Here is a 13,927-nt window from a genome sequence, read left to right on the forward strand (position 1 = left end):
TTATGACCAACGTCAAATAGTGTGTTGCCTATATTTTCTTCTATGAGTTTTATAGTTTCAGGTCTCACCTTCAGGTCTTTGATCCATTTTGAGTTAATTTTTGTGAATGGCGATAGCAGATGGTCCACTTTCATTCATTTTGTTTAATTTTTTGTGTATTGCAGTAATATTGGTTTATAACATTGTATAAATTTCAAGTGTACATCATTACACTTCTATTTCTGCATAGATTACATCATGTTCACCACCCAAATGCTAATTACAACCCATCACCACACACATGTGCCGAATTATCCCTTTCACTCTCCTCCCTCCCCCCTTCCCCTCTGGTAACCACCAATCCAATCTCTGTCTCTATGTGTTTGTTTATTGTTGTTATTCTCTACTACTTAATGAAGGAAATCATATGGTATTTGGCCTTCTCCCTCTGACTTATTTCACTTTGCATTATACCCTCAATGTCCATCCATGTTGTCACAAATGGCTGGATTTCATCGTTTCTTATGGCTGAGTAGTATTCCATTGTGTATATATACCACAGCTTCTTTATCCATTCGTCCCTTGATGGGCACTTAGGTTGCTTCCAAGTCTTGGCTATTGTGAATAACGCTGCAATGAACACAGGGGTGCATGTACTTTTGCAAATTGGTGTTTTCAAGTTCTTTGGATAAATACCCAGCAGTGGAATAGCTGGATCATATGGTAGTTCTATCCTTGATTTTTTGAGGAATCTCCATACTGTTTTCCATAGTGGCTGCACCACTTTGCACTCCCACCAGCAGTGTATGAGAGTTCCCTTCTCTCCACATCCTCTCCAACACATGTTGTTTCCTGTCTTGTTAATTATAGCCATTCTGACGGGCATGAGGTGATATCTCTTTGTAGTTTTGATTTGCATTTCCCTGATAGTTAATGATTTTGAACATCTTTTCATGTGTCTGTTGGCCATCTGTATATCTTCTTTGGAGAAATGTCTGTTCAGGTCTTTTGCTCATTTTTTAATTGGGTTGTTAGTTTTTTTGTTGTTGAGATGCATAAGTTCTTTATATATTTTGGAGATTAACCCCTTATCAGATGTATGGTTTGTAAATATCTTCTCCCAATTGTTAGGTTGTCTTTTCGTTTTGTTGATGGTTTCCTTTGCTGTGCAGAAGCTTTTTAGTTTGATGTAGTCCCATTTGTTTATTTTTTCTCGTTTCGCTTGCCCAGTCAGACATGGTGCTTGAAAATATGTTGCTAAGACCGATGTCGAAGAGCGTACTGCCTATGTTTTCTTCTAGAAGTTTCATAGTTTCAGGTCTTACATTCAAGTCTTTAATCAATTTGGAGTTAATTTTGGTGTATGGTGTAAGGTAAGGGTCTACTTTCATTTTTGTGCATATGGCTATCCAGTTTTCCCAACACCATTTGTTGAAGAGACTTTCTTTTCTCCATTGTATGTTCTTGGCTCCTTTGTCAAAGATTAGCTGTCCATAGATGTGTGGGTTTATTTCTGGGCTTTTGATTCTATGCCATTGATCTGTGTGTCTGTTTTTGTGGCAGTACCATGCTGTTTTGGTTACTATAGCTTTGTAGTATATTTTGAAATCAGGGAGTGTGATACCTCCAGCTTTGTTCTTTTTTCTCAGAATTCCTTTAGCTATTCGGGGTATTTGTTGTTCCATATAAATTTTAGGATTCTTTGTTCTGTTTCTGTGAAAAATGTTGTTGGAACTTTGATAGGGATTGCATTGAATCTATAGATTGCTTTAGGAAGTATGGACATCTTAACTATGTTAATCCTTCCAATCCAAGAGCACAGAATATCTTTCCATTTCTTTGTGTCTTCTTCAATTTCTTTCAGCAATGTTTTATAGTTTTCCGTGTACAGCTCTTTCACCTCTTTGGTTAAGTTTATTCCTAGGTATTTTATTCTTTTTGATGCAATTGTAAATGGTATTATCTTTTTGAGCTCTCTTTCTGTTAGTTCATTATTAGCATACAGAAATGCAACTGATTTTTGTAGATTGATTTTGTACCCTGCGACTCTGCTGTAGTTGTTGATTATTTCTAATAGTTTTCCAAGAGATTCTTTAGGATTTTCTATATATAAAATCATGTCATCTGCAGATAGTGAGAGTTTCACTTCTTCGTTACCTCTTTGAATTCCTTTTATTCCTTTTTCTTGCCTAATTGCTCTGGCCAAAACCTCCAATACTATGTTGAAAAGGAGTGGTGAGAGTGGGCATCCCTGCCTCATTCCTGTTCTCAGAGGAATGGCTTTCAGTCTTCCCCTGTCGAGTATGATGTTGGCTGTGGGTTTGTCATAAATAGCCTTTATTATGCTGAGGTAGTTTCCTTCTATTCCCATTTTGTTGAGAGTTTTTATCATAAATGGATGTTGTATCTTGTCAAATGCCTTCTCTGCGTCTATTGAGATGACCATGTGGTTTTTATTCTTTGTTTTGTTGATTTGATGTATCACGTTGATTGATTTGCGGATGTTGAATCATCCCTGCGTCCCTGGTATAAATCCCACTTGATCATGGTGTATGATCTTTTTAATGTATTGCTGTATTTGGTTTGCCAAAATTTTGTTGAGGATTTTTGCGTCTATGTTCATCAGCGATATTGGCCTGTAATTTTCTTTCTTTTTATTGTCTTTGTCTGGCTTTGGTATCAGGGTGATGTTGGCCTCGTAACAATTTTTTTAATTTAACACCAACAGCAAAGGCAACAAAAGAAAATATAAATAAGTGGGACTATATCAAACTAAAAAGCTTCTGCTCGGCAAAGAAAACCATCAACAAAATGCAAAGCCCACGTCAGAATGGGAGAAAATATTTGTAAATTATGTATCTGATAAGAGGTTAATATCCAAAATATATAAATAACTCATACAACTCGATAGCAAAAAAACAATTCTATTGAAAAATGGAACCGAATAGACATTTTTCCAAAGAAGACATACAGATGACCAACAGGTACATGAAAAGTTGTTCAACATTATGAATCATCAAGGAAATACAAATCAAAACCACAATGAGATATCACCTGTTAGAATGGCTGTCATCAAAAAGACAGGGAATAATAAGTGTTGGTGAGGATGTAGAGAAAAGGGAACCCTTGTGCACTGTTGGTGGGAATGTAAACTGTTGTAGCCACTATGGAAAAGAGTACGGAGGTTCCTCAAAAAGTTAACGTAAAACTACCATATGATCCAACAATCCCTCATCTGGGTATATATCCAAAGGAAATAAATACCCAGATATTTCCTTTGATATATCCAAAGGAAATAAATATCAAAGGTATCAAAGAGACAGATGCACTCCCTTATGCATTGTAGCATTACTCACAATACCCAAGATATGGAACAACCTAAGTGTCTGTCAATGGATGAAGGAATAAAGAAGAAGAGAAATGTATACAGTCAGCCCCTCCATATCCACAGGTTTCACCTCTGTGGGTCCAACCAACCACAGATCAAATGGCCTACGATTGTTGCATCTGTACTGAATATATACAGACTTTTTTTCTTGTTACTATTCCCTAAACAATACAGTATAACAACTATTTACACGCATTTACATTGTATTAGGTATTATAAGTAATCTAGATGGAAGAAGTTAGAGTATATTTAAGTAAAAAGTATATAGGAGGATGTGCATAGGTTATATGCAAACACTGTGTCATTTTATATAATAAAATGAGCATCTGTGGATTTTGGTATATGCGAGGGTCCTGGAACTGATCCCATGCAGACACTGAGGGACTACTGTATACATATATACAGTATATATAGATAAATAGATAGATATGTGATATCTATACCTATATCTATATCTATACACACAATGGATTATTATTCAGCCATGAGAAAGAAGGAAATCCTGCTGTTTGTGACAACGTGGATAGACCTTGAGGGCTTTATGTTAAGTGAAATAAGCGAGACAAAGACAAATACTGCATGGTACCACTTATATGTGGAATCTAAAAAAAAGAGCCAAATTCATAAAAAGAGAGAGTGGAAAAGTGGTTGCCAGGGACTGAGGGGTGGGGAAAATAGACAGAGGTTGTTAAAAGGATACAAACTTTCAGCTATAGGATGAGTAAGGTCTGTGGATCTAATGTATACTATGGTGACTGTAGTTGATAACACTCTATTATATAACGGAAATTTTCTAAAAGAGGAGAACTTACATGTTCTCACAAATAAGAAACAAAAAGAAAAGATACATAGGTGAGGTGATGATTGTGTTAATTAACTAGACGGGAGGAATCCTTTCACAACGTGTACCTATATCAAATCATCATGAGGTAGACTTTAAATATCTCATAATTCTATTTGTCACTTATATCTCAATAAAGGGGAGAATTTTTTTAAAAAGTCAGGTGAGGGCCGGCCCCGTGGCTTAGCGGTTGGGTGCGCGCGCTCCGCTGCTGGCGGCCCAGGTTCGGAACCCAGGGCGCGCACCGACGCACCGCTTCTCTGGCCATGCTGAGGCTGCGTCCCACATGCAGCAACTAGAAGGATGTGCAGCTATGACATACAACTATCTACTGGGGCTTTGGGGGGAAAAAAAAAAAAGAGGAGGATTGGCAATAGATGTTAGCTCAGAGCCGGTCTCCCTCAGCAAAAAGAGGAGGATTAGCACGGATGTTAGCTCAGGGCTGATCTTCCTCACAAAAAAAAAACAAAAAAAACCACACACACACACACACACAAAAAAAGTCAGGTGATATTATGATATTATTCTTCATGAGATATTCATAGTTACATCCCTTATGATTAAAATATTCTTCTGGATGATAGAGATTGAGGCTCCTTAGCTAATTTTTAAAGGCAATGAAGTTCTGTAACTCGCATGAAGTGTATTATTTAGATTTAAAAGCAGCTAAGAAACTTATCCTTAGCCCAAGAGAATAGTACTTATCTTCTTAAACCAGAGTAAGCATAATCCTTAGGGTATATGGAAGCGTGCCTGTGGGTATAGTATACAGAGCTACAGTCTTATTTCACAGCAAATAATTTAAGTCATTGGTTTTTTTTTTTAAATTAAAACAATCAGAGATACATTGTAGATTGAATGTAAAGTTCACATGACTTTTTAAAATAAAATACAAACTGTCAAAGACATTTCAAACTTGTGATAGCCTACTGTAAGCTAGCTAAGTCCTCAGAACTGTGAGGGGTAAGCCATCATTTGCACTATTTTGCTCTTACAGATGCTTTGGTGAAAAAGTTTGAGATAGATCAGATAAATGGTCAAAAGGAGCAATCCTACATGGTACAGATTAAATCAGAAAAACAGGAAGGTTCTCCTCCAGAAATTCAATATTGTGGTTCTCCTGTTGTGTTGATTATTTGCTTCCTGAGGTTTCAATACAGGAAATAGTGTTGCCCTGATGGAGCATTGCTCCCAGTCAGCTGTTCTGCCCATTTGAGACAATACCCACGGTACAAAGCAGCAGCTTCTCAGTAAGGAGAATGCAAGATCGCTGATGCTCCCCCGGGTTCAGCTTAACTTCTGGATAATGGTTCGTCTGTTACCACTTCACGTTCCCTTTTACAGAGCACAATCATGATGAGCTCATAGTTCTAAGAATGCAAATCTTGCCTTACAAGCTTTATCAAGACCTCTTTGAGAGTTCAAATGGCTGGTATTCTCCACATGGCCTAGAACAGTGCTGGGTGTAAAGGATTTTTACCTCTCTTCTAGCTACCTAGACCCAGCTTATTTCCCAAAACTATTTGAGATGGCTCCAAGCGGTGTAGACAGTCCATAAATAAGACAAATTTAAACCTGTCTCTGTTCTTAATTAACAAGATGTTACCTAGGTCTTTTCCTATTTACAATTTTGGCTAAGGCCTCAAAACCGAGCTCAGTCGATAATAAACACACCTTCTAAAGAGAGATGCTTGGTACTTCCCTGTGAGGTATCAACAAAAGATAGCAAAACCAGTCTGGTGACCACCACCCCATCCAAGCTGGAAAAAAGAAGGCTAGAGATTGATGGAAGGGGTTCTTTGAAATAAATTTATGTGAGGCGGAGAAAGGGGATGGAGGGACTTGCTATTCTTTCCCTTCCCTAATATTTGGAGTATCTGTGAGAAGCGCACCTTATTCATTGACTGAAGCTGCCCACTATATCAGGCAGAGAAAAGAGGGGCCAGCAGGTATATTTTTACCATGGGGGGCAAAACAGAGTGAGTTCTTGAGAACCAAGTGAACCCGGCCATACTGAAAAGATGTTAACCAAGAGCTGCCTGCCAAGCTGAGGGAACTTCCGAGGATTCCACTGGAGGGGGTGTTCCAAAGGTCAGCTGGAGAATATATCACTTGGGTCAGTAGTCCTCATTGGAATCTCCAAAGAACACACTATGCACCCACAAAAGAGCCAGAATTCGGGTAACTGCCAAAACAGAGAGAATGTGACAAGTGAGAGAGAACCATAAACACAACCACAAAAGAAGCCTTTCCTTCTTTTGCTTTCATCGTGCTTTCTCTCTTTGCCCCCTCTTTTACTCTTCCTGAATTCTCTGTTAAACCAACCTTAGCAGATTCAGAGTCCAAAAAAAAGAGAGCTGGAGACCAAGGACTGAAAAAACAGACAGTGCCCTCCTTCTTCCAATTTTGTCTCTGAGCACAGGAGTTAACTAAGCCTGCGCTGGGGGGAGGGGAGGAGCATTAATTGAGAGATTGAAGTTTTGATTTAGACTGGATCAGGCTTTTTAATATCTATGTGTGAAAAACTATGAGGTCAAATAGTGAGGAAAAAAGATCCAATTATTAAAAGACAATAATTGAGAAGTTAAAGATGTTTCCTGGTTAAGGTTAAAGATGCTCCTGGTTTAGTTCCTACTAAATTGAACTGATTCAACAAATGATTTCTAGTTAATTGCTCTAAAATGTTACAATCCTTCAATGATTCACCAACTAAATGCCCAGAGAAATGTATTTAACTCCTTTTAGATACTAAAATCAGAAGACCAGACTGTCTGGTAACTGGCGAGCAAAGGCTTGATATACTTTATAGAGGACAAACAGCAGCTCCCAGTATGACAAGAGCAATTTTTTTTTTTTTTTTTGGTGAGTAAGATTAGCCCTGAGCTAACATCTGTGCCCTTCTTCCACTATTTTGTATATGGGATGCCTCCACAGTGTGGCTGATGAGTGGAGTATGTCCGTGCCCAGGATCCGAACCTGCAAACCTGGGCCAGCGAAGCAGAGCACATGGAACTTTAACCACTCCGCCATGGGGCTGGCCCCAACAAGAGCATTTTAAGGGCAAGAAAAAGATCTTTTCTCTTCTGTTATCATAAAAGGCACAGAGTAAAACTCATGCTGACTTTAGAGAAAGGTTAAAAATGGAGTTGTCAGTATTAGTAATCACCTAAACGCCCCTCAATAGTAAATGGGTCCAAATATTGTGGTACAGACACACTGTGGAATCAGAATGAACCAACTATTAAACAGCTATGTGCAAGAATATGGATCAATCCCACAAGTGCAATATTAAGTGAAAGATGTCAGACACAAGAGTGTATACCGTATGATTCGGTTTATATAAAGTTCAAAAACAGGCAAAACTAACACCAGTGGAAGTCAGGGAAGTGGTTACTCTCGGTGGGGAGCAGCAGTTGCTAGGGGTATGTAAGGGCTTCTGGGATGGTGGTAACATTCTGTTTCTTGCTCTGGATTTGTGAGTTAAACATTTGTGTGCTTTTATTTTGTGTGTTAAACGTTTGTGTGCTTTTATTTACATATAGTTCAATAAAACGTTCAAAATTTTTTCTACTCCTCCCCCCAGCAAAGTAAATTGGTGGGCGTAGTGACTAGAAGATGGCCTGAATGGGCTCCTGAGGTTCTGTGGGTATGTTCACTTTGTGAATATTCATTGAGCTGCGCACTTACAATATGTGTACTTTTACATATATATATTTCAATAAAATTTATATTAAAATAAATGGAATACTTAAATCTGAAGTTTCAAACTTTATTTCCTGAATAAGATCTCCAAACAAAATGCTACCTACCAGATAAAATGCTACCTTTATTTTTTTTTACTTTATTATTTAATAAAATATTCCCCAGTTAGCCCTTTTTTTGAGGAAGATTGGCCCTGAGCTAACATCTGTTGGTTGCCAATCTTCCTCTTTTACTTTTTTCTCCCCAAAGCCCCGGTACATAGTTGTATATCCTAGCTGTAGGTCCTTCTAGTTCTTCTGTGTGGGACAACGCCTCAGCACCGCCCGATGAGTGGTAAGTCTGTGCCCAGCATCCGAACTGGTGACCCCGGGTCGCTGCCGAAGCAGAATATGCAAATCCAACTGCTATGCCACTGGGCCGGCCCCCCGAGTTAGCCTTTTGCTAAGATAAAATAAAACCAATATTTATTGATCAGAGGTCTAACTTTCTAGATCTATGAAACACTTCTTTGGTTCTCCTATTATGCTTTTCCATCAGCCTACTGGGATATTAAAATAACCATTTTGTTTGGGTTGGGGACAGCTATATCTCACTTGCATACATTTGAAACACCTGTAGGCCATACATGTGACATATCCGCATAGTTCACAGTCTCCCTGCAAATCTTACCAATATATTAAATTGGAGCCTCGAGCACAGCATCTCTGGGAAGCCTCCCACCCATGCAGGTGAGTTACGAGACAGCTCACTTCGCAGCTCTTAAAAATCAGGAAAGCACCTGGAACAATAGATGCTCCATCAATATGACAATTAGAGGCAGTTTTAATTTTCTGAGATTAAAGATCCCAGGTCTTAACCTGCTAACTACACAGAGACAAGGAGAGCAATGAGAGTCATTTTATCAGATAACTAATAGCTTTGGTAAATAGAATCATTTTACCAACTAACTACATATAAGTTTTAAGCTGACAACAAATGAATCTGTTATGATTGGGTAGTTACCATTTTAATTATGCTATCTTTCTAATGAGGAAGGCAGGGAAGTTATGCCATTTAGAATATAGATGAGCTTTAGTGAACATAGATAGAGAAGATAGAGCCGCATGTGTCTTATTAACTTTTCCGTTGGCAAAGCTAAATCCATTTAATGTTTCCTATTTGAAATCAGAAACCACTGCATACACATGAAAAATGCTGAATCATAGGCCCCATTTCATTCACAATTACATTGAAACAATCACAGAAGGACAAAATGGTACACTATAAAACAGAAATGGTGCTCTTAATTATTGAGCAGTAAAGAAGAAGAAGAAATCATGGAAGGAATAAGAATAGAGTAGGAAAATTCTTTTGGTTTCTGCCTTAAGCAAAACATGCTGGGCAGCCAGAGAAAATGTTTGATGCCAACCACGTATAGCACGCCTACTGGAATAATCTCAGTAACAATGAGGCAAATAAATGTCGTGTCATGATCTTGAATTTTTCTTTTCAAATAGACTTTTTCCACTAGGTTGTATCCCATTGTAAAGAACGGTTCTCAAAAGTTTGCTTTTAAGTTCTGATGGTAAGAAATTTAACCGGCCCCCAAGTGTATCATTAGAGGAAGCATTTTATTGTGATGGGGAAAAAATGATAGGAGAGAAACCCTCTTCTCAAGTTTTCAGAGCTCTGCAGTTCAGAGGCAGCGATAGCTTCAGCAGTTACTATGTCTGTGTGCAGGGAAGTCAGAGAGACACGAAATGACGACGAACCCCATTTGCCTGGGCAAAGAGCCCAGGGAGGAAGTAATTGCTAGTTAGGGCACAGCTGCAGATAGAGGTTGATCAAATCCAAAGATCAAATGCTTATTTCATTTTGATAAAAATCATTAAGTTACGAATCAGCTTACCTCAGGCTCCTGTACGCTCGGAAAATGACTATGTATACCATCTGCACATAGCTGTCCCTTAACACGTTAAAATGGTGACAGCAGCTTTCATTATGAAATGCCTAGACATAGGCAATTTATCAAAGTGCGAGTAGTCATCGTTCACATTTTATTTAGCCACCAGAATGAGATTCCACATTCGAACTCGGTATAAGAAAATTCAAAACAAAACCTAAATTTGGGAGAACCATGGCTCTAAAATGAGACGTTTGCTACCAACTTTTTGAATATAATATTTCTCCTTTGGCTGTTCATTATTCACATTGTGCTGACTACCAAGAAAATTTCTAGAAGGTTATTATAAATTATATGGTATAAATAGAATAGTAAACTGACAAAGAATTATTCTTTAAGAATTAGAAAGTATTTTCTTCGCTATAAAAAATATTCATAAAATGTCTACAAAGAAGTATCTGATGCCTTAAGCTCCAGAAAATAGTAGCTTAAAAAATAATTCCATACTGTTTTCATATTTAAGAAGTTTAAAATGGTTGGAAAGTTTGTAGTTACTTCTACCCAAAGACAGGATAAAAGGTTTTACAACATAGAGTTGAAAAAAATATATATGCAGAGAACAGATTCTGGTTTGTTATTATGCCATCAGCTTTAGTTCAGATGACTTGTAAATTTATATCCACAGTCTCTCTGCTCTTCCAACAACCAAATTCTAGTCTACGTTTCCTCTTGAGTGTCTCAAAGATGCCTTCAACTCCACTTGTTCAAGACTGAACTCAAGGTCTCCCACAACTTTCATATTTGTCTTTCCTCTTCCCACCACAGGACCTTTGCTCATACTGCCCTCTGCTTCTTCCTTGTTCAATTAGTTAATGACTACTTCTGTTTCAGACCTCAGCTCAAATGTTGTTTACTCAGAGAAGCCTTCCCCAACTCCATGACTAGGTTAGATTTCTCTATTATACATTGTCACGTCTTTGTGAAACTTCTTCATAGCACTTATCACAGCTATCATTTTACATTTACTTGTGCCATTATTTGATTTGTGTTTAAATCTCCTACGGGCCGGCTCCGTGGCTTAGCGGTTAAGTGCATGCGCTCCGCTGCTGGCGGCCCGGGTTCGGATCCCGGGCGTGCACCAACGCACCGCTTCTCCGGCCATGCTGAGGCCATGTCCCACATACAACAACTAGAAGGCTGTGCAACTATGACATACAACTATCTACTTTGGGGGGGCTTTGGGGGAAAAAAATAAATAAATAAAAATTTTTAAAAAAAGACTATAAAAAAAAAATCTCCTACGAAATTGGCGTGGCCTCTTGCACATACATACATTACAAATGTTTGTTGAATGAATGAGAGAATGAGCGAATACCTGCATTAATGAATTGTGCTATCTTTTAGTCTGTGGTAAATTCCAAGCTGAAGCTGATCTCTACATTTGGTCTCTGTGGTCGCCATGAAGATGTGCCTCTTGACTATGGGGAGTAGGTAGCATAAATGACAGAAGGTCCCAGCTGCTGTTTGCATCACTGTGTTTGTATCCAGGCTATGCTCTCCCAGGCTGTTCCCAGCCAATGAGGGAGTATGGCACAGATATTAAGGGAGCCCTGTTCCTGGGAGGTGCAGGGCTCCTCTGATAGGAGGCAGTGGCTGGAGGATTCCCCACAGGCCTTGCCAACCTCTACTACACAGCTTCTCTTCCCTCTGTCCTTCACAAGGGTTAGACCTGAATCATGATCTTCTGTCTCTCCTAAGTCTCCCTTCCCATTTTCCCTCACAGATATTTTCCCTAGGAAATATGTTGATGTCTAATTGCATCATGGTGTATGTTTCTCACAGGCCTGAGATTAACACAATTTGGCAAAGACTGTGTGCTTGGTGGGAATGCAAATGTGCTAATACCATATGGAAGATGCAATGCTGAAGGCATTGTGCCTTTGTTCTAGTTTATATCTCTGAGAACATTGGTTTATTGTAACTATTCAATATTTCATACATTTCTACTGTGTAATATTATGCAGTATCACCTTTGCACCCCAGGCAGTACACAGTACTGTGCAATGAAATGAGATATTTAAGATGAAAAACTTAGCATAATACCCAACACATAGTAAAAGCACAATAAATGCGAGCTATCACTGTCGCCATCACCAGGATTACTATCATCATCTTCTCTTCAACAGGTTCTGCGCTCCTTCAAAAGGTAGAGTTAGGTGTGCAAAAAGGGCTTTACCTATTTAATTATCTGGCCTCCAGAAAATAGTCTACGATTGTTTCCAGTGATGACACAACTTTACTAAACATCAACCAATGTTAAGAAATCTGCTCCTTTTTTGCAAACAGCCTTGTTGTTTCATTCTATAGTTGATCAAATACAAGTCCAGCCAAGCAGATTTTTTTCCTCCACTTTTTGCCAACCTGAGCTGATCAAAATTTATGGCTATATTAAGCAGATAATAGTAGCTCAGACACAGGAGATGAAGTCTTGTTAGGACTCATCTTGGTCTAGAACAGTTCCCCCGTGACTTGACCCTGACTTCTGAGAAATCACACATTGCTTTTAGAACTCTTTGTCACTGTGGAATATTTCCAGATGTATTTCACTGGCTGTGAGGGAACATTGTGCAACAGCTTTAGTTACTAAAACTTGTTTCTAATTTTGTAATCTATTTTAATAATGTCAGAAGAGATATCAGAGCTTAGATAAGAATGGCAAAATGACCATTATTTCAAGCGAATCTCAGCGAAAATATTTCAGTCCTTTAACGTTGTCTTGATCTTCTGCTGCTTCTTCCATTACTGATTTGTGTGTGTGTATATGTGCATAATAAACTACAAATTCAATATTTTCCCAATTAAATTATTACCATTTATATACATTATCTTAATAAAATGATACTAAGTATCATCTGGAAAGCAAACGTGAAAATATCCAGAGAAGTTCTTTAAAATAAGCAAAATAATAGGGCTTTATCCTATGAGAGAGTACAATATCACAGGATGGGAATATTTTAAATAGTTATGTACGATGGAACAAGATGAACAACAAAAGCAGATGAGAGTCAAGAAATAGAAAAACCTATCTGGGAATTTAGTACATGATTAGAGTGGCATTTCACATCAGGTGTGAAAAGGCGGCAGTGTGGTCATTGATTGACCAAGTGGAAAAATACACTGTGTCCCTCCCTGATTTGATTTCAAAATAAATTCCACGGAACCAAAGGGATATTATGTGAATTTTGAGATGGTCTTGAGAGCAAATATGGTGCCCAGAATAATTGATTCATGAGTTCTTTGATTTTAAAAATTATATTCAATTAATTTTAGTTACTAAGTAAAAAAATGAATTCTTCCTGAAGCTTTTAAGATCAACCTAAAATAATCCTATTAGTTTATTAATTAACTAAATACATTTTAAGGAAGTTTTTGCTTACAAACAAACTTTCTAACATGTTAAGCTGCATTCATAAATTTGATGTATAGAACTAGATTTTTAGGTCTTGAAAGTCTTATTAACATATGAAACCTTCAAGAGTTCTTACCTAAACCTTGTAAATATCATAAGTTAAATTTTTAAGTGTGGAAAGTCATATGCTATTACCAATGTTCCAAATGAACTTACTAAAATTTCCACTTAGGGTCACAATTCCAGATCAATAGATGACTTGACTAAACATTTTATTGGAACCACAAAACTAGTTTATGACTCTACTAGGCCAGCTTCACGCACGTGAGTCCTTAAAACAAAAACATTAATTATTATAGGGTATATGTACTTCATCATCTCTACATTTAATTTTATATTTCCACAGAGTTGAAACAGACTTTCCTGCTAAGGAAGCAATGTTTCAATTCAAACTCTTTGGGACAGCATAACCAAGAAGATTTTTAGGGAAAATCGTATCAGCTAACTGAAGATGAATATTGACCAGAGATTTGGGAGATCTGGAGCTGCAGAGACACAATGCAATTTTCCTTAGGATAATAAGGAAAAAATGAAGCCCAGTTTGAAAATCTGTAGGCCAATAGGAAATCCAAGTCCATGTTCTCTCTGAGTTGATCTGCAGCCAACATCCCTGATTCAAGTTATCAAGTACTAAATTCTCAAGTTGTGATGAGGCTGTACTCCTTC

The sequence above is a fragment of the Ceratotherium simum genome, chromosome 5 (genome assembly GCF_057802395.1).
Source record: "Ceratotherium simum simum isolate JZ-2026a chromosome 5, ASM5780239v1, whole genome shotgun sequence".
Taxonomy (NCBI): domain Eukaryota; kingdom Metazoa; phylum Chordata; class Mammalia; order Perissodactyla; family Rhinocerotidae; genus Ceratotherium; species Ceratotherium simum.